Genomic DNA, 18915 nt, shown 5'->3' with positions numbered 1-18915 from the left:
TTCATACTTAGAACACTACAATGGCACAGACGACTGTAGTGTTTCAGTGTAGTCACTCACTACAGCGTCAGGAGGTGTTCTCCCATCACTGTAATTAATTCACCTCTCTGAGTGGTGGTAGCTAGGCTGATGGAAGAATTCTTCCACTGACTTAGTGCTGTCTACGTTGGTGGTTAGGTCAGTTTAACTACGACGATCAGAGGTGTGGATTTTTCACACCCCTGGGCAACACAGCTAGTTCAACCTAACTTTTCAGTCCAGACCAGCCCTGAGAAGCCCCAGAAAACATCTGAAAGTAAATGGCATGGAGGAGAGAAATTGCTTCCAACTTTAAAAATATATTTTCCCTATTACTTATTATTAATAATAATAATAGTAACAACAGCTATCTCTTGGGGCATTTCATCCATAGATCTCAAAGAGCTATACAAAAGATGGGGAAACTTTTTTTTTTTTACAGATCAGGAAACTGAGGCACAGAGAGTGAAATGATTTGCCCAGGGTTACCCAGCAGGCCAGTGGCAGAGGTGGAACTAGTACTCAGATGTGCTGAGTCCTAATCACATGCTCTATGTACTATATAGCATTGCCTTCAGCTATTAGAAGTTTATAATGGTAATAAAGCCTTCTACAGAGTTCCTTTATCTGTCCAATAAGGACAGAATTCTTTAGAACCCACCACTGATAGTTAAAGGCTCTTTGGAATGGATCTATGGATTATAATTCTATAGTCTTTTTCTGCAGGCCCGTTTCTTGTGGCATTGGCTCGTGTATTTAAGAGATTAATTTTGTGTTTGGTTCAAAGCAGAAGGTTTAGGAACATAGGATGCTCAAAGTGCTCAATAAGTAATTAAGAAAACATCTTCTAAATAAAGAATATTTCAGAACTGCACTCAGTGCAGGTTACAGCTGAATGTACTATTTAAATGAAGAAAGGGTTTTTTGCAATTCCCTGCCAAGAACAGCAGCTCTTTAACCTCCTTGAAATGAGAAGACCTATGGATTGGAAAGATGTGAGTAACCTCATTGACTTCCTTGGTGCTCAGTCTTTTTGCAGCATTGAGTCCCCAGTCTGTTGGTCAGATATCATAGGTACAATATCTATCTAACTTAGGGCTTTCTATAGCACCCACTAGTGTACTAGGGGCTCTGGCTGTTTAAATAAAGTAATAATAATAAAATAGTCACCTTTAGCTGTAAAACAGCTCTTCAACAGATATGGCTCTAAGCCACATTGCAAAAAAATCAGTCATCTGCCATTTTAGCTTCTATGTGCTGTTGTCACTTAGCTCATAATTTCATATCTTTACATTCCTAACCTCTGAGATAATCTGATGGGGATAGAACAAGACAGATGCCTTCATACAACTAGAATCAGGTGGTCTCTTTGCTATGGTAACTAACCTGCCTACTGGAGAACTGGTTTATCCATCAATTCAGCCTAACCCTTTTGTAAAGTTATTGTTTGATATAAAAATAATGATGGGTTCTTTCTATTTTTAATTATTGAAAGTAATGTGCTGAGTGCATGCAAGTGAAGATGGTATGGCCTAAAGCAAACAGGGTATAAAGTCAGTCCTTCACACTATATACAGCGCAGAATAAATACTAACACAGAATACTGAAAGGAAGGAGAAAGAGAAGGCGGGGGAAGGTTTGGGAATGAGTCATCCCTTAATGTTCTACACTTTTCACAAAGCTATCAGTTCTGGAAGATGAGGCTGAAAGTTTTGCCATCAGAACGAGAAAATGGTGTGGAATGTGGGGTGAAATCCCAGAAATGTTGAAATCAATGAGAGTTTTGCTGTAGATTTCAATGGGGCTAGGATTTCACCTGTGATGTTTAGAGCAGATTGGGAGTCAGGGCTCTTGGCTTTGAGCAAGTCACTTAGGACCAGACTTGCAAGGGCTCAGTACACCCAACTGGGCTAGATTTGCTGAAGGGCTCAGCTCCCATTTTGACACTTAGGTGAAGGTGTTTTTTTAAAAAGTGATCAGCAACCAACATGCCCCATTGGAAAACTGAGTTCTTTTCAAAATCTGCCAGATTACTTTGGTGTCTAAATGGGAGTTGAGTTCTTTTTTAAAATCTGGTCCTCAACTCCTTCAGGGGAGAGGGATAGCTCAGTGGTTTGAGCATTGGCCTGCCAAACCCAGGGTTGTGAATTCAATCCTTGAGGGCCATTTAGGGAACTGGGGATTGGTCCTGCTTTAAGCAGGGGGTTAGCCTAGATGACCTCCTGAGATCCTCTCCAACCCTGATATTCTATGACTCATTGTACATATCTGTGTGAATAATAATTCATTAATGTTAGCAAACTGTTATGAGATTCTCAGCTGAAAGGTGCTAGAGAAAGACAAGGTGTTTTACCATTACTCATAAAGAAAAATAAAATGAAACCTTACCTCATGGGCAGAATGACCAGTCCCCCATGCTACATCACATGTGGATGTAATGTTGACTCAGTCTATTCTAGAAGGAAGGGTAGGTCTGTTTATCTGCAAAGTCATATTCTCCTACATGCACATTAGAAACTTCCTAATATGAATGGCAGAACTATACCATACAATTCTGTTCACGTGCACAGCTTATTGTTATTGGGCCAGATCCTTGGCTTATATCAAGAGATTTCATTTACATCAATGGAGCTATGCCAGTTTGCACAAGCTGAGGAACTGGCCCCCCAGTACTACTGTTTTTAAAGATCATGTTATTGCTGATGTGTCTGAGAGGATTATCAACGGTTATCCTAAGATAAGCACAAAGGATGCAAACATTACCCTTCCCTTTAAAATAATTAAAATTTAATAATGCAAAGTAACAGGCTGTCTCCATCTATTTTGTGTTAGTGGCCTATGGGGTTTTTTGTTTTGCCCTTAAAATAATTTTTACTGGTGATTAATGCTCATAAGATTACTCTTAAAGGGTCCTGGTTAGACCCCTATAAGACAATACTACTCTTGATTACAATAAAGAATAAATATGAAAGTAGAAGACAAAAAGAGAAGGAACAAGATTAATAAATTACAATTGTTAGCGAGTGCTAACATGTATCAGAAATGGCAATCCTCTGGAGGATAGCTGAGCGACTCTTATTCAGGTCAACGACTCCTTTTGTGATTCCCGTCTCCAAAAAGAGCATTTTTCAATGATTTATGTATAATAATCTCTACATCAGCATATCTTATTTATCACTATTTGTTAGCTGAACATGTACCAAGAGTCTTGTACTGAAGCCATTAGCAGTGGAAAAAACAAGTGAGATAATGGCATAAAATTATACATATATAAAAATAAAAATCAATGTAACTATTGAATATTTATGTGAATGTACATGTAGACCGAGAATATGTGATGATGTGGTATAAAGGCTTTACTGGCATGAGTTTGTTATCCACATTGTTAGGGCTGGTTAAAAAATTTTTTGAATGAAACTTTTTTTACCATCAGAAAATGGGGTTTAATCAAAAGGTAAAATTTTGTGGGAAAAGATTTTGGAATTCTCCATCAGGAAAATCTAAAACTATTTTCTTTTGGGCCAACATTCATCTTGGCATCCCTCTGAGCCAACACTGTGCATCATTGGAGTTGTTGTGCTGGCTCCCTTGTGCCTACCCCCATCACCTGCCAGACTACATCATCCATAGTTTCTCAGTGTGGCTGAACCACCACAGTGCATCATGGGAGACCCATGGTGACTCAGACTGCAGTGCATCATGGGAGACGCAGTCCTGCTGAAGCACTTGGACAATTTGTTGATTTGATTTGGGGGTCAGAAAAAATACTAGTCTATAAGAACATAAATGTATACCCCAAATTACAAAACACTGTAAAAGAACTAAAAAAGAGCCATCGTGGCTTAACAACCATGTAAAAGAACTAAGAAGCAGTGAGAGATAAAAAGGCATCTTTTAAAAAGTGGAAGTCAAATCCTAGTGCAGTAAATAGAAAGGAACATAAACACTGCCAAATTAAGTGTAAAAATGTAATAAGAAAAGCCAAAAAGGAGTTTGAAGAACAGCTAACCAAAAACTCAAAAGGTAATAAAATGTTTAAGTACATCAGAAGCAGGAAGCCTGCTAAACAACCAGTGGGGCCCCTGGACAATCGAGATACAAAAGGAGCGTTTAAAGATGATAAAGTCATTGCGGAGAAACTAAATGAATTCTTTGCTTCAGTCTTCACGGCTGAGGATGTTAGGGAGATTCCCAAACCTGAACCGTCCTTTACAGGTGACACATCTGAGGAATTGTCACAGATTGAAGTGTCATTAGAGGAAGTTTTGGAATTAATTTATAAACTTAACAGTAACAAGTCACAAGGACCCGATGGCATTCACCCAAGAGTTCTGAAAGAACTCAAATGTGAAATTGCGGAACTATTAACTATGGTTTGTAACCTGTCTTTTAAATCAGCTTCTGTACCCAATGACTGGAAGTTAGCTAATGTAATGCCAATATTTAAAAAGGGCTCTAGAGGTTATCCCGGCAATTACAGACTGGTAAATCTAATGTCAGTACTGGGCAAATTAGTTGAAACAATAGTACAGAATAAAATTGTCAGACACATAAAAGAACATAAATTGTTGGGCAAAAGTCAACATGGTTTCTGTAAAGGGAAATCATGTCTTACTAGAGTTCTCTGAAGGGGTCAACATGTGGACAAGGGGGATCCAGTGGACATAGTGTACTTAGATTTCCCGAAAGCCTTTGACAAGGTCCCTCACCAAAGGCTCTTACAAAGGGTCAGTCCTAGGACCAATCCTATTCAACTTATTCATAAATGATCTGGAGAAAGGTGTAAACATTGAGGTGGCAAAATTTGCAGATGATACTAAGCTGCTCAAGATAGTTAAGACCAAAGCAAACTGTGAAGAACTTCAAAAAGATCTCACAAAACTAAATTGGGCAACAAAATGGCAAATGAAATTTAATGTGGATAAATGTAAAGTAATGCATATTGGAAAAAATAACCCCAACTATACAGACAATATGATGGGGGCTAATTTAGCTACAACTAATCAGGAAAGAGATCTTGGAGTCATCGTGGATAGTTCTCTAAAGACATCGACACAGTGTGCAGCGGGCGCGTCCGTCAAAAAGCAAACAGGATGTTAGGAATCATTAAAAAAGGGATAGTGAATAAAATGGAGAATATCTTATTGCCTTTATACAAATCCATGGTACGCCCACATCTTGAATACTGCATACAGATGTGGTCTCCTCATCTCAAAAAAGATATGCTGGCATTAGAAAAGGTTCAGAGAAGGTCAACCTTCAGAGAAAGGGTTTGGAACGGGTCCCATATGAGGAGAGATTAAAGATGCTAGGACTTTTCAGCTTGGAAAAGGGGAGACTAAAGGGGGATATGACAGAGGTATATAAAATCATGAGTGGTGTGAATAAGGAAAAGTTATTTACTTGTTCCCATAATATAAGAACTAGGGGGCACCAAATGAAATTAATGGGCAGCAGGTTTAAAACAAATAAGAGGAAATTCTTCTTCACACAGCACATAGTCAACCTGTGGAACTCCTTGCCTGAGGAGGTTGTGAAGACTAGGACTATAACAGGGTTTAAGAGAGAACTAGATAAATTCATGGAGGTTAAGTCCGTTAATGGCTATTAGCCAGGATGGGTAAGGAATGGTGTCCCTAGCCTCTGTTTGTCAGAAGGTGGAGAGGGATGGCAGGAGAGAGATCACTTGATCATTACCTGTTAGGTTCACTCCCTCTGGGGCACCTGGCATTGGCCACTATTGGCAGACAGGATATTGGGCTGAGTGGACCTTTGGTCTGACCCAGTATGGCCATTTTCTTATGTTCTTATTTAAAACCAAATGGAATATAATGTTCAGAACTGACAACAGACTTCTTTTATTTTACTTAAGAAGTTTTCGGTATGGACAATGAAAGCTTCTGTTGTGATGGCTAATGGCTATCTTGACATGACAGTATCCCATTTCGACTGATGATTCAAAGGACTGACATCCTTTCACTTCTGGGTCATCTAGTCATAGGTCACCTGGCTAGACAGTGACAGTGATGGCTGTTCGTTGGCCTGTGCAAAATGAGATCGGGGTGTCAGTCCGGTTTATAGAGGACAGAGCTGGGCAAAAGCAAACTGTCCATTACTATTTGCTAATGTTTAAAATTAATTTTAAAAGGGCAGATTGGACCAGTTTTTCAAAAGACTTAGGGCCACAATTAAAGTGCTCAGGACCCAACTGGGGCCAGATTTTCAAAATGGTTCAGCTCTCTTTGGCACCTAAATAAGGGCCAGATTCTCCAAAGTGCTCAGTACCCATCAGGCCCCCTGGCAACACTTATAGGCAGTTTTTTGAAAGAGCTCAGCACCCAACATGTGAAATCTGTCTGCAATTCTGGAATCCCTTCCTTTTTAGAAGGTTTCTGTAATCCAATCAGGGACCAATCATGCACTGCAAACAGCAAATCCTGAGACTGAAATTTGACCAGGTATAGAGCACAAGGCCTGTGTGTCTTAAATTCAACTTCAATTTAAGGGATGTATATTTCTAATGTTGGGCTTCTACATTGGGACTAATTTCACCATGAATGAATAGCCACAGCAATTCATAAGTGAAAATATGCTTAAAGAAAACATTCTGATAACTTTGGTGAAAATCCCAAATAAAAGAGGTAAATGTACTGAATAAATTACTTGCTACATATAGTTTCTTATTCTCATTAGCCGGCTCAGCAGAAAGTACCACGACTGAATAGGCCATGTAGAATAACTTTCTCCTCCCTACTCCATCCTGGAGATAGTTCATTTGGTTAGGTCAAATGTAGAACAAACCTGCCCTACATCTGCTGCCTATGCTGTACCAGTACTGTGCAGCTAAACAGGATTTCAGTCTCCTACCCAGTCTATGCAACATCTTTCAACAGCACAAAATCCATTTTAAAAACCTTGCAAAATCAATAGATAAAATGGCAGCTTTCCTGAATCTCTGAGAGAGCAAGTCTGCACCTCCAAACCTCTAGCCAATGTTTTGAAGGCAACACTGCCTTAACTCCTAGAGTCCTGGTCTTGAAATTGATGGGGTAATAAGTAGGCAGTCAACGCCATAAATATTTCAGAAGGAATGTAGTTTCCCAAGCATTGACTGGCCGCATATATTATTTATACCGAACCATAACTTAAGTTGAAGAAGCACTGAATGCTTGGAGGATGTACTGATTCACAGCCTGCCCAGCAAGTAAACACAAAAGACACTGGCTATTTCCAAGACGTCCATAATTAAACAGAAATATAATAAGATCTACACCTACAGGTGAACTGCATAGATGGAATACAAAATTCCAGTGGCTTTACCAATGGATACCAATAGAATCTCACCAGGTATCCCTGGTGCTTGGCCTGTATGTGCATCTAGTGAGAGACAGTCCCTACATCAGTGCTACAACTCCAAAGAGATGACCAAACAAAGGTGGAAGAAAGTACAGCATCATTACCCCCATTTCACACCTGGGAAACTGAGGCACAGGGAGATTACAATGTGCAGGGCAATGGAAAAGTCCAGCTTTTATAGTCATTTATGGCTGTGCAGAATGGTAGCATTTTGCACAGCAGTAAATAACTACATACGGTGAAGGGCAATAGAGAATTGGGTCCCATGTGTCTTGCAGGGAGCCTGCTGCAGAGTTAGGAGTTGAACAGATTTCTCGAGTCCCAGGCTAGGACATCAACCACAAAACCATCCTGGCCTGTTGTTCTATTCAGGAATGATCCACAAACAGACTTATGGTTTTTGTTATTCAGTACTGCCCAAACAAACATTTTAAGGGAGCATATTTCAGCCCTTGGGGTGTGTGACAAGCTGACATTCTTTGCCCGAAACACTCCACGTTATCAGTATGGAGCAGTGCTGCTGGGAAAGGACTAAGACTTGGTCTAGACATAAATTCGGTTGACATAGATACAGTGGTCATGCCTTACCAACACAGGTATGCCAACCTAACCCCTAGTGTAGACCCAGCTCTGTCGACAGACAAATGCTTTCTTTGACAAAGTTACTGTTGCTCGCAAAGGTAGTGGTCCCTGGAAAAAACCCCTTCCATCAGCATCAGCTGCATCTACTCTATGGGTTGTGCATACATACCTTATGGTAGCATAGCTGTGTCACTGTAGGTATGTCCACACTATGGCAACTAAGTGTGTTTTGCTAACTCATTACCACAGCTGGATAGTAGAGAGGTAGGAGGGGCTTCCTGGAAGAGAGATAGGAATGTGACAGGCTTGGGCCTTTTGGGGTGTCACCTGATGTGCTGGGGTGCCACTAAGTCAGCCTATTCTGCCAGCCTGGGTCCCCTTTACCCGGCCTTCCTGGGCTAGGCTCCCGAGCCAATTCCAGCCAAGTGCACAGGCAGGGACACACCCAGCTGCACAGAGAGACAGCGATCCGCTCTGGGAAGATTCAGCCTTAGGGGCTCGCCCCAACACTCTGGTGCCCACTCCCTTTAAGGGGCACAAACTCAAAGGTTTTATGAAATTTGCCCCCTCCATCAATGTGGTGGGAGATATGCACAACTCCACCCCACCCCGATCCCCGGTTAGAAATTGCATAAACTGGATATTCTAAACAAGAAATAAATTTATTAACTACAAAAGGTGAATTTTAAGTGGCTATGAGAGACAGACAACAAAGCAGATTACTGTCCAAATAAAGCAAAATATGCAAGCTAAGCTCAATATACTTAAGAAACAGGCTAAAAAATGTAAATTCTCACCCTAAATGTTATTCTAGGCAGATTGCAAAGATTCTGTGGTTCAGATTTCCAGTTCTATTCCCTTTCAGACTGGACCCCTGTCTCAGTCTGGACTCGCCCCTTGCCTTCCCTTCAGGTGGCTTTAGCAGTCTGTCATCTTGGACAGACAGGCCATGGTGCAGGGGAATCCTGTTTGCAGGGCTGCCCAGAGGGGGGGGCAAGTGGGGCAATTTGCCCCTGGCCCCGGGTCCCACAGGGGCCCCCACGAGAATATCGTATTCTATAGTATTGCAACTTTTTTTTATGGAAGGGACCCCCGAAACTGCTTTGCCCCAGGCCCCCTGAATCCTCTGGGCGGCCCTGCCTGTTTGCCTTCCTCCCCACCCTTCAATAGGATTTACATAAGGTGGGAATCCTTTGTTTCCCAAACGTGACCGCCCTTCCTTTCCAGTGGAAAGTTACAAGAAGTCCAAGGTAACGTTTAGGGCACGTCTTCACTGGCAATGTTAAAGCGCTGCCGTGGCAGCGCTTTAACCTGGCTTGTGTAGTCGCAGCGGAACACGGGGAGAGAGCTCTCTAGAAAACCCACTTCCACGAGGGGCATAGCTACCAGCACGGGGAGCACGGCTTCCAGGGCTGGTGCACTGTCTATACGGGCACGTTACAGCCCTGACACTTGCAGAGCTCAGGGGGGAGTTTTTTCACACCCCGAGCGAGAAAGTTGCAGCGCTGTAAAGTGCCAGTGTAGACAAGCCCTAGTATCAGGTGACAAGCCCACCTGACTCTGTAGTATCACAACATCCATGAGTCAGTGGCAGTATGGAGCAGTCTGCAGGAAGGCCACGCCTTTTCACAGTCCATTGTCCTCGCTGATGGGCCATCTGCCCTGTCTGGCTTTTCCATTGTTGTACCTGAAGTGGTAGCAGTGGGCGTCACCCAAAGTAGCATAGTTGAAATACAGATACATAGTCAATATCCCTAACTTCAGATACAGAAACGATACAGGCATACACTTTGGAAAATCACATTCAGTAAATTATAACCTTTCCAATGATATCTTACAAGATCCATCTTGCATAAAGTACATCAGTTATGTCATTCATATCATAAGCATATTTTCATAAAGAATATGGACTGAAACATCACAAGGAAGTCTAAGACGTAGGCAATAGCACCACCATTTTATGTATTTATTACTAATCAGGCAGCTAATGGCCTATGTTTAAGCGAAGGATAAAAGTGGGCAAAAAAATACATTTTAAAAAGCCAGGTGCACTAACAAAGCTTCCGCCAATATCAGTATTTCCTTCCCTTTTCCCAGGGATGCATTTATTGTTCAAACACAGTTCGACATCAACTAAATCAGCTCCTGCCCCCTAACTCCTTCCAAGGCCTCTCTGCCTGCAAGGGCTTCTGCTGCTACCTGCATAGCAGATATCCCAACCAGGTCTTCCACCGAGCTGCTGTCACAAGCCTCCTTCCAGGTCATTTCCCTAAGCGGTTCTTCTGTTGCTGACTTTGTTTAATATTCTACATTAATATAGCATAGCAAATTTCAAAACAAAAAGTCATTTAAAAAACAACCAACCAAAAATCACAATGTTCCATTCCAGTAAGGTCAAACACTGGGTATTTTACACGTTTTTTTTCAACAAAATTTTGTCAAAATCAACATGTTCCAGCAGATTTCTACAAAACAATCTTCCAACCAAAAACAAAACAAAACAAAACATTCCTTTGGAAAATTTCTACCAACTATAGCAGAGGCTACACCCAACTCCCTCAAAGGGACAGCCCATCATGTGTCACACAGGAATTCATTCCTGTTGTTACTTCACTGACATGACATCCAGCGATTAGTTTAGTCCTGAGCTCACAAAATGTTTCCACCTCTATCGCCTCACAGTAACATTTCGGTTACTTTGCTGTAAAATTGATTTAGACAACAGTGATGTTGTGTCAGCTTGTTAGATGCATGTTTGTTTACAGTTAAAGCTGTTAACAGGACTTTGGTGGTGCATAGCCCTTGACTCCATCCCACCCTAAACGTGAAGGGAAACAGGATTGTGTCCCACCAACTCCCTCCTGCACTGACTTGAGCAGAAGTGAATTCACATGAGAAGTTTATGAAGGCCTGGGAAAGGAAGTCCTGACACAGCAGTATGAAATCACATGCAGCTCTATCGCTCCAAAGCCTCACACTATAAAACCATCACTGCTCGACTCCGTGAAGCAAAATGACAAATGACTCCAGTCTAAACTTTGCAGTCAGGTTCTAAATCTCACCACCACCACCACCACCCCCTTTCTGCCTGAATTAGTTTTAGGTGCTCTGTGAGATAAATTGAATTTTGCATTCTTCCAATCAGGGCAATGGATGGATCTAGTTTTTAAAGGAAAAAGGAAAATATTAACATAGTTAAAAGTCAAAGAACCATAAAAATAATCAATACCACAAGGTTATTAAAGCAGCTTGTACGATATTTATCGAAGGAGAATCAAAGGGAAAAATGTTTTTTTAGAGTCCTTTTTGGAAGGACTTTGAAGGTTAAAATAAAAGGCTGCCGTAACATATACCTTTAAGTTGCAAGGTGCCAGCTGATGGACTTTAGTGAGTGCAGGAATGGGCCATGAGTTCTGCAGTTTGTCTTTTCTCTGCTTAACAAGTGCTTTGGTTTCAATTCTATATTTTGTCCATTAGAGTAACTTCCTCCAAGCAGACCCTGCACATCATCCTCTGTGTGCTGAACAGCAGCAAGTGCACTGTTGGTACTTAATACTGACATCCAGAGCCGGGGACACACTCGCTCTGAAGATGGGGAGCTATCAGTTGAGCGGCTGCAATTCACTCCTATGTAAAGGGCAACACCATGCCTACGGGCTCTGAGAGCTTAAATGCTGCATGGGCCTTGTTGGCTTATTATAGGAGGATGGATTCCTTCCACCCATCCTGACTATTGAAAATTTTGGGACGTGAGACTCCTATGACCATCGTCTGTGCCCTTCACATACTATCTGCCTACCTAAGATACTCCTCTGGGTGCTCACCCCCATAGTATCTGAGCAATTTATCCTCACAACCCTGCCCCGTGTGAGGCAAGGCCATGCTATAACCCCCATGTTACAGATGGAAAACTAAGGCACAGAGAGATTGTGACTTATCCAAGATCACACAGAGTCTGTGGTAGAGAGGAGAGTTGAATCCAAGTCTGCAGTTAGCAGCCAAACCACTGGACCATCTTTCCTCTCCTGTTGAAGAAGAGGGCTGAATTAGGCCCCCTACACCTAAGCGAGAAGAGCAGAGGAGGGAAAAAATGCAGGGTTGCAATTAAATGGCTAATGTTGCCAAGCCCTACAATATTTGTTTTTCTTAAAGCTCCAGCGCCTAGAGTCATGTGATTATGTGAGAATTTCAGCTTTCATTTTTAAAAGGAAAGTTTCTAGCCTCCAAACATAAGCTTGAAAGTGGGAACCCTGAAGGCTTAGATCCCAGATGCAAATAAAAAGAATCCATATTTTATAATCTTTGAAAATGTCATGATTTTTCAGGCAAGGTCATTATGACTTTCAAATGCATGGGCTAAGTGCAAATGATCCTTTCAAGGGTTCTGTTAGCAAGATGGCTGGCTGCAAATGAAGAGAGACTGTTGCTCTTTCCTCCACAACCCCGATTACCATTTGTTTCTCTGAGAAGGAAATACTCAGCCCATTACCTTGCCATCCCCCCCAAAATGGTAAGAGTTAATTTGCCACAATGTATCTGAGTGTAATAACTGATTACATTTTTCCCTGAAGGAAACTTCAGTTAATTTGGTTAGTGACTCATATGCCAGGCTGCCAATTACAACACAGATGATTACACACATAAATTCACATCAGAGTGGCTCAACAATTGGGGGGAGGGGGGGGACAACCCAGAACAGACTCCCCTTTTCCTTCCTTGTGGGAGGATGTGCTGCAATCCTGCAAGGTGCTGGGTGCGCTTAACTCCCATCAAGGTTTGTGGGAAGAGAGGTCTTTTGTACATAAGACCTAGCACGTTGCAGGACTGGGCCACAATATCTCCAAAACAGCAATGTCTTTCCAGCTTTCTGTTTGGGGCTTTTGTTGCATAAGTGTCCTGTGCACTCAATAAAGGATTGTTTGCTGGGATTGTTAGAAGAATCCACAGGCAAAGAGTGCAGCAAGGAGGTTAAATTAGCAGTGCTTGGCAATACATCAGTAAATCATTTAAAGATAACCTGTGCATACCAATAGTGGAAAAAAATCCAGTTAAAGTAAATTACAAACCCAGTCCTCTTTCTGAAGCACTTTACATTTCATAACGCCAGGCTGGAGAGGGAACAGGACAAGGAAGTCCGAGCCTGACACTAAAATAAAAGCAAAGCCCAGACTAGATTGTAGATATTCCTAAATGCTTGGTCAATTGGCCAGTGCAATCAATACCAGGGCAGTTGTTCAGGCTCCTTCAGTAGATGTATTTGGAAGAGAGATAGACTTTGCACTTTGTAGCAAAGGGAAACGCTGGCATTTGCTAAAGCATGTGGGTGGACAGAGGTGTTAGTCTAGCCCAGTTTAGCTAGGGAGGTGTTTTGCTGGCTTAAATCACATTAATCTCTCTGTATTTCTCTATATAAAGATCTAAATACATTTCATTTACTTAGGGTCATTAGGAGAGTTATTGAATAACTTATGTAGCTCCTTACCAGGGTGGGGTGGAATGCTTTTCAAATATTTAAATTTTACAGCACCTATGTACTATACCAGTATTACAAGGGGCTAAACAGAGGTTAAGTGACTTGCTGCAGAACTCACAATAAGTCAGTGGCAGAGGAGGATATTGAACTCAAGAACTAGTCTCCCAATCCCAGCTCTAACCACTAGACAACACTCCTGCTCTTACTCTATATTAAATAACCATTACAAAGTCTATTCATGGCAATTTGGAACTAAGTAAACTGATTCTTTCCCATAAGGCAACAATTGCCTGTTAAATAAATACCAAGTGATTACTAAAATCCTGTTCACTGTAGGGTGGATCATCAGCATGACTCTTAGGTTTCAGTAAGGAGGTTATTGCTTGTTAAATAAACATGAAGGGTCAAATCCAGATTGATACTGAACACATTCAACAGTCCCTGATTTTAATGGGAATTGCAGCTACTCAGCACCTTTCAGAATTTGGGCTCAAGTGATTATTGAAGTCATAGGTATCCAGGGACAGGATTACCAATGCCAAAGCAGAAACATGTCTATTAATGGAATAACTAGGGGCCAGATTTTGCTACCATTACTCAGGCTGAGTAGCACTTTACTCTCAATCATTGGGACTACGTGCAGAGTAAGGTACTCTTCATAATGTGAGTAATGGTGGCAGAATCCAGGACTATGTTATTGGTTAACGTATTAAAAACTGGCTTTCCTCTTCATGCTAAATTGAATGCAGATATGGGAAACTTAATTTACTTCTGTTTTTATTATAACTGCCCCAAAGGGGAATGTTCCCAATACACTGGAATGGACACACACATTCTCTCCCGCCCCCAAGAGAAAACTGTCAATCTGCCAATCTTTTCATGTTGAATCCAGGTGTGAGTTTGACTTGTGATGTGTTCCTTGTCTTGCCATTATCAGTGTATCAAGACCTGTGCATGCTGTGGACCCGATTCTCATTTGCACTTCAACTCTCTTACACCGCAGGAGTGTAAATTATACTTCCATTCACTTTGAGGCTCCTGACCCTGCCAGAGTGGTGTAAAGGGGCCCTAGCATAAATGACAATCCGGCCTGATAATTTTTTTAAAAAGCATCAAAAATGTTTGTTTCACACAGATACAACATCCACACTGCAGCTGGGAGCATGTGTCCCAGCTCCAGTGGAGAGCTAAGTGCCAGTTCTGCTCCAATTAGTGCGCTAAAAATAGCAGTGTAACCAGTGATAGCACTGGTGGGTGCTGGGCTAGTCAGCTGAGAATGGACCCTGGGGGTCCTGGTGTGTTTGCACTCAGGTGGCTAGTGTGAGCCACGGCACATGCTATTTTTAGCATGCTAGCAGGTATATCTAACACCCCGCCCCCACCTCCCAGGAAGCCTGCTTCTTGCTGCAGTGTAGATGTCCCCTAACAGCACAGGATGCTTTGCAAAAGCTAAAGTGCCCATCAGAATCCTAGCCCCCCAGGAGCAGTCCTGAGTCCCTCCATTTTGCATATACCATGCAACTGCCGCTTTTGTTAAGAGACAAACGTTTAAAAAGTTGCTTTCCCACCCTTGACTCAAGTCCTTTAGCTGTGGCTCAAATAAAGATACCAGCAGTTCCAGACTTAAGCACTAGGTGGCGAGCCTCTAACAAAGAAACAGCTTTGGCAAGCCCATCATAAACCCAAGCTTTCAGCAGTCACCTGACATAATTTCACACTGTGGAAAAATGTTCTTGATTTAAACACCTAGTGCTTCACATTAAAAGCTAAGGCCCTCCCCGCAGGCCAGCATGGAATTCCAGCTAAGGCGTACAGAACACGTTGTACTGCAGGCATTACATAAAAGGAATGATTCTTGTGGTTCTTATCTACAGAGCTTTAACAAGATGTTCGTTTCCTGTTAATGTTTCCTTAATAGTCTGTTACTCTTTTTCTTGTGCTTAGTCTGTTTTGGTCTCTGCAACTGGAGGAGACTGAAGGTTAAGAGATACCAAAAGTAAGATACGGACTCCGTCTATGCATGACCCAGAGGGGGAGAGTGTGATTTGAAAACATCCAGCATGGATTCCCTATGAATCCAGATCCAAACAGCAAGTGCACGCACACATACACTCCAGTTAGAATGTTAGTAATAATTAAGTGTCTGACTCCTTAGATGCTCCCACACAGGGAGAATGCTAAAGTGCCAGTCAGCTCATTTCTTTATACCCAACAGACACCTCTAATGCACTGTGTGTCTGCTAAGGAAATGGAACAGGCAGAACCTGGAACAGTGATCCCAGCTCCAGTCTGTTTCAGGAGACCTGCCTAAAAAAGGGAAAATGGATAAGAGTAGGGAGGAGCGCTGCTGTTGCAGCTGGACTGCGCCTTTGCCCCAAACTCAAAAACACAACAAATAAGTACAGGGAGAAACCTAATGGTTTCAGTTCACATAGCTTCCTGGGAGTCTTTTATTTGGTTTTGGTTCACACACTTCAAAGCTGCTTAGTTTCAGGTTTAAAAAAAATCCCCAAATTCAAAACAAACTTGGCCACATTTGAAGCGTTACCTGATTTGCATTCAAAAACACAACTCAACCAAGGCTCATGGGAAATTAGCTTGAGCCCATTCAGGGCTTGGTCCAAGCATGCTCAGTTCTCACATCAGCTAAAGTAAAAACAATGAGGAGTCCTTGTGGCACCTTAGAGACTAACACATTTATTTGGGAATGAGCTTTCATGGGCTAGAACACACTTCATCTGATGCATGGAGTGAAAAATTCAGTAGGCAGGTATAAATATACAGCACATGAAAAGATGGGAGTTGCCTGACCAAGTTGGGGGTCAGTGCTAATGAGGCCAATTCAATTAGGGTAGATGTGGCTAAAGTGTGATCAAGGTGGGGTATCATTCAATGTGACTCATGCTTCAGGTTTGTAATAAACACATAGGCAAAGGTCACTTCCACAGCTGGCTTTGCTATGACCTTTCAGCCCAGCTCAGATAGAACCAACCCACTTTCAAAGTTCCTAAAGTTCAACAAACTATTTTTTTTAACTAGTGCCCAGCTCTTTTGCCCCAGTGCCTGCCCCAACAGCAGAAAGGCTCTGAGAGGAGCTTTAGTCATGGTATTTCCAACCTAGCCCATATCAGGAAGTACTGGAAGTCTCATGAGCAAACATCTTCTCATAAGGTTCCCAGGCCAGTTTTTAGATAGAAAAAGATTCAGAGGAATTTGGATATACTTCAATCTAGAAGAAACTTCTGGATGAATCTACAGTCCTTGGCAGCTTTATCATCACTAGCCAGTGGGAATGTCTTTGGTGTCTCTAATATCAGAAATGGCATGGATACAATTAACTAAAACCTTGACTTCCACTGCATGGGTCAGGTGAAGGAACAGCTATAGAAGCAGGAAAACAGATCTCAGAAATTCCTTTTAGTTCAGTGCATGCTTTGTCTTTGTATAAAACAGCTACCAGCAAATTTGTGAAGGCAAAACACAGTCATTCAAAACTTCAATAAATTAAAAGGAAAAAAATTCCCATCACCTTTTACTCTACTTCACATCAGAGAAAATCACAACAGATTACTCACATAATGTAATGATGACTTTCCCCCTCAAGGGGTTTCTCTGCATCTCTCTGAGCTTTTAAGATCAGCTTATTTCCCCCCATTTTAAACCTCTCCGCTCCTGGCTAGAGCGGTTTCAAATGCAGTGGTTTTGATTCATGGAGGGTTGCACAGTTTCTGTTTGTATGATTAGTACCCACTGATTTTTTTACTTGCTCAGGGATCAAAACCGGAATAAAAGACCTAAAGCCATCAATTTGATCAGGTTGGCTTAAAACTCAGCTCTGGGCATGCTCAAAACTCAGCCCTGAAACTGCTCAAGACTCAGCTTTGGGGTTGCTGAAAGATTCAGGAACCGTAGCAAAGCCAGAAGCAATTCCCTTCATTTCAAGTTTTATTACCAAAGTTTCATCTGCAACTGCGAAGTCCCACATCACAATAAATCATCCTTGCAGTAGATGAAGATTGAATGACTCTCCCTTTGGAGCTGTCGGTGTGTCTCATAAATAACCAAAGGGAGTCACTGTTGAACCAAGTCAACTGCTGGAGAAGGAGTCTTTCAGTAGCTAGCCTCTGTTGAGCTCCCAACCCCTGGGGAGTGAGGACCTAGACTAGGGATCAAAACTAAAGGCCCAATTCTCTATTGTGTTATGGCCTCTTTACACCACTCTGGTGGTACAACAGGGCCTTACAACCAGTGGCTATGGCCACCAGAGAATTCTCCCCTGTGCCAGGAGCTTCCTTGGATGGTGCAGAACCAACATAATGGCTTTAGAAACAACCCCTTTTTACAGCTCCTGACATATAGAGAATGGCTGGGGGGAAGTTGGCTGTGCCATACAAGACCTAAGGAGTAATTTTAAACCCGGTGTGGCTGATACTCAATGAAATTCAAACTCTGCCAGAACTAAACTAGCCACACAGACTGACAAGTCCTATAGGCAATCATGCAATTGCTCTGGGGCCTTGGAATAGCTTCAGGAGCTGCATGATGTCATGATGTTACAAGACTATGCGATGTAAGGAAGCTATTGGATCTTCTTGACGATACAGCTTCCCTGCTTTAGTTTGAAAGCTCTGCCACTTTGAAATGAAGCATCAGAGAACAAAGCTTTTCCTCTCAGCTACACTGTGCCTCAGTTCAGAGTCCTGGGTTCAAACTTCCCCAGTATTCAGACCCAGAGCTTTGGTTTGGACTCCTCTCTAGTAATCAACCAGCCAATTGTCTTTCCATCTCTGAAGCAGCTTTGTGGTGGTCTGTTTTTCTCTCAGGTATTCATACTAACCTCCCCCACCCCCCCACAGCTTCACTCTTTACTACTAAATTGCATATCCCCAATAAATCAAATTCACTTGCAGCTTTTGAGAGTCTAAATAATCAAAAGAGGGTAAAAAACTGTGCATGTTGCATTCATTAGAGGGATCAGACTGGGAGCTTAGAATGGAAGAATTTTCACTCCAAGGTGGCCCAGTTTTGCTCTGACCTGTGAGAACCCGGCTCTGCATGAAGAGGCAAACTAGCACTGTGAGGGGGATACGCTAGGTTAGGCTGCGTGCACCGTCCCACCTGATATCAGTGGGAATGCTGTGGCTGCGCAGGGCACAGTGCTGTATAGGTCTGAATTATGAGCACCGGCGGTTTCCACAGCAGTGCCTACCAGGTGCGGCATGCTCAGAAAAGTAATTACAGCTACAAATAACTCTCGCCTCCTGCATGCACAGCATGGAAATTTTGCTTCTGTATCAGTAATTCCCATATACCCCTCCCCATGGGGGAGCATGAAGCCATAATATGGTGTGAGGATGATAGGGGTTAGACATGAAACCAGGCAAACACAACACAGACAGGGGCATCCATAGGAGAGTACAAGCTGGAAAAGGAGAGGTATATGTACGTATACAGCCAGATTCAGCACAGGGTAAACTGGAATTGTA

The 18915-nt window shown here is 42.3% G+C and overlaps 1 protein-coding gene and 1 long non-coding RNA gene across 4 annotated transcripts in view; one reads left to right on the top strand and one right to left on the bottom strand.

Moving 5' to 3' along the window:
* LOC123353090 overlaps positions 1 to 18915 on the top strand; it is a 70513-nt gene that overhangs the window by 6004 nt on the left and 45594 nt on the right. The gene's annotated exons all lie outside the window — the stretch shown is intronic.
* Positions 1 to 18915, bottom strand: part of MYL10 (myosin light chain 10) — an 84677-nt gene that overhangs the window by 60070 nt on the left and 5692 nt on the right. The gene's annotated exons all lie outside the window — the stretch shown is intronic.

The sequence above is a fragment of the Mauremys mutica genome, chromosome 19 (assembly GCF_020497125.1).
Source record: "Mauremys mutica isolate MM-2020 ecotype Southern chromosome 19, ASM2049712v1, whole genome shotgun sequence".
NCBI classification, from domain to species: Eukaryota; Metazoa; Chordata; order Testudines; family Geoemydidae; genus Mauremys; species Mauremys mutica.
Note: the sequence above shows the minus strand (reverse complement) of the source record. Positions and strands in the feature narration are given on the sequence as shown.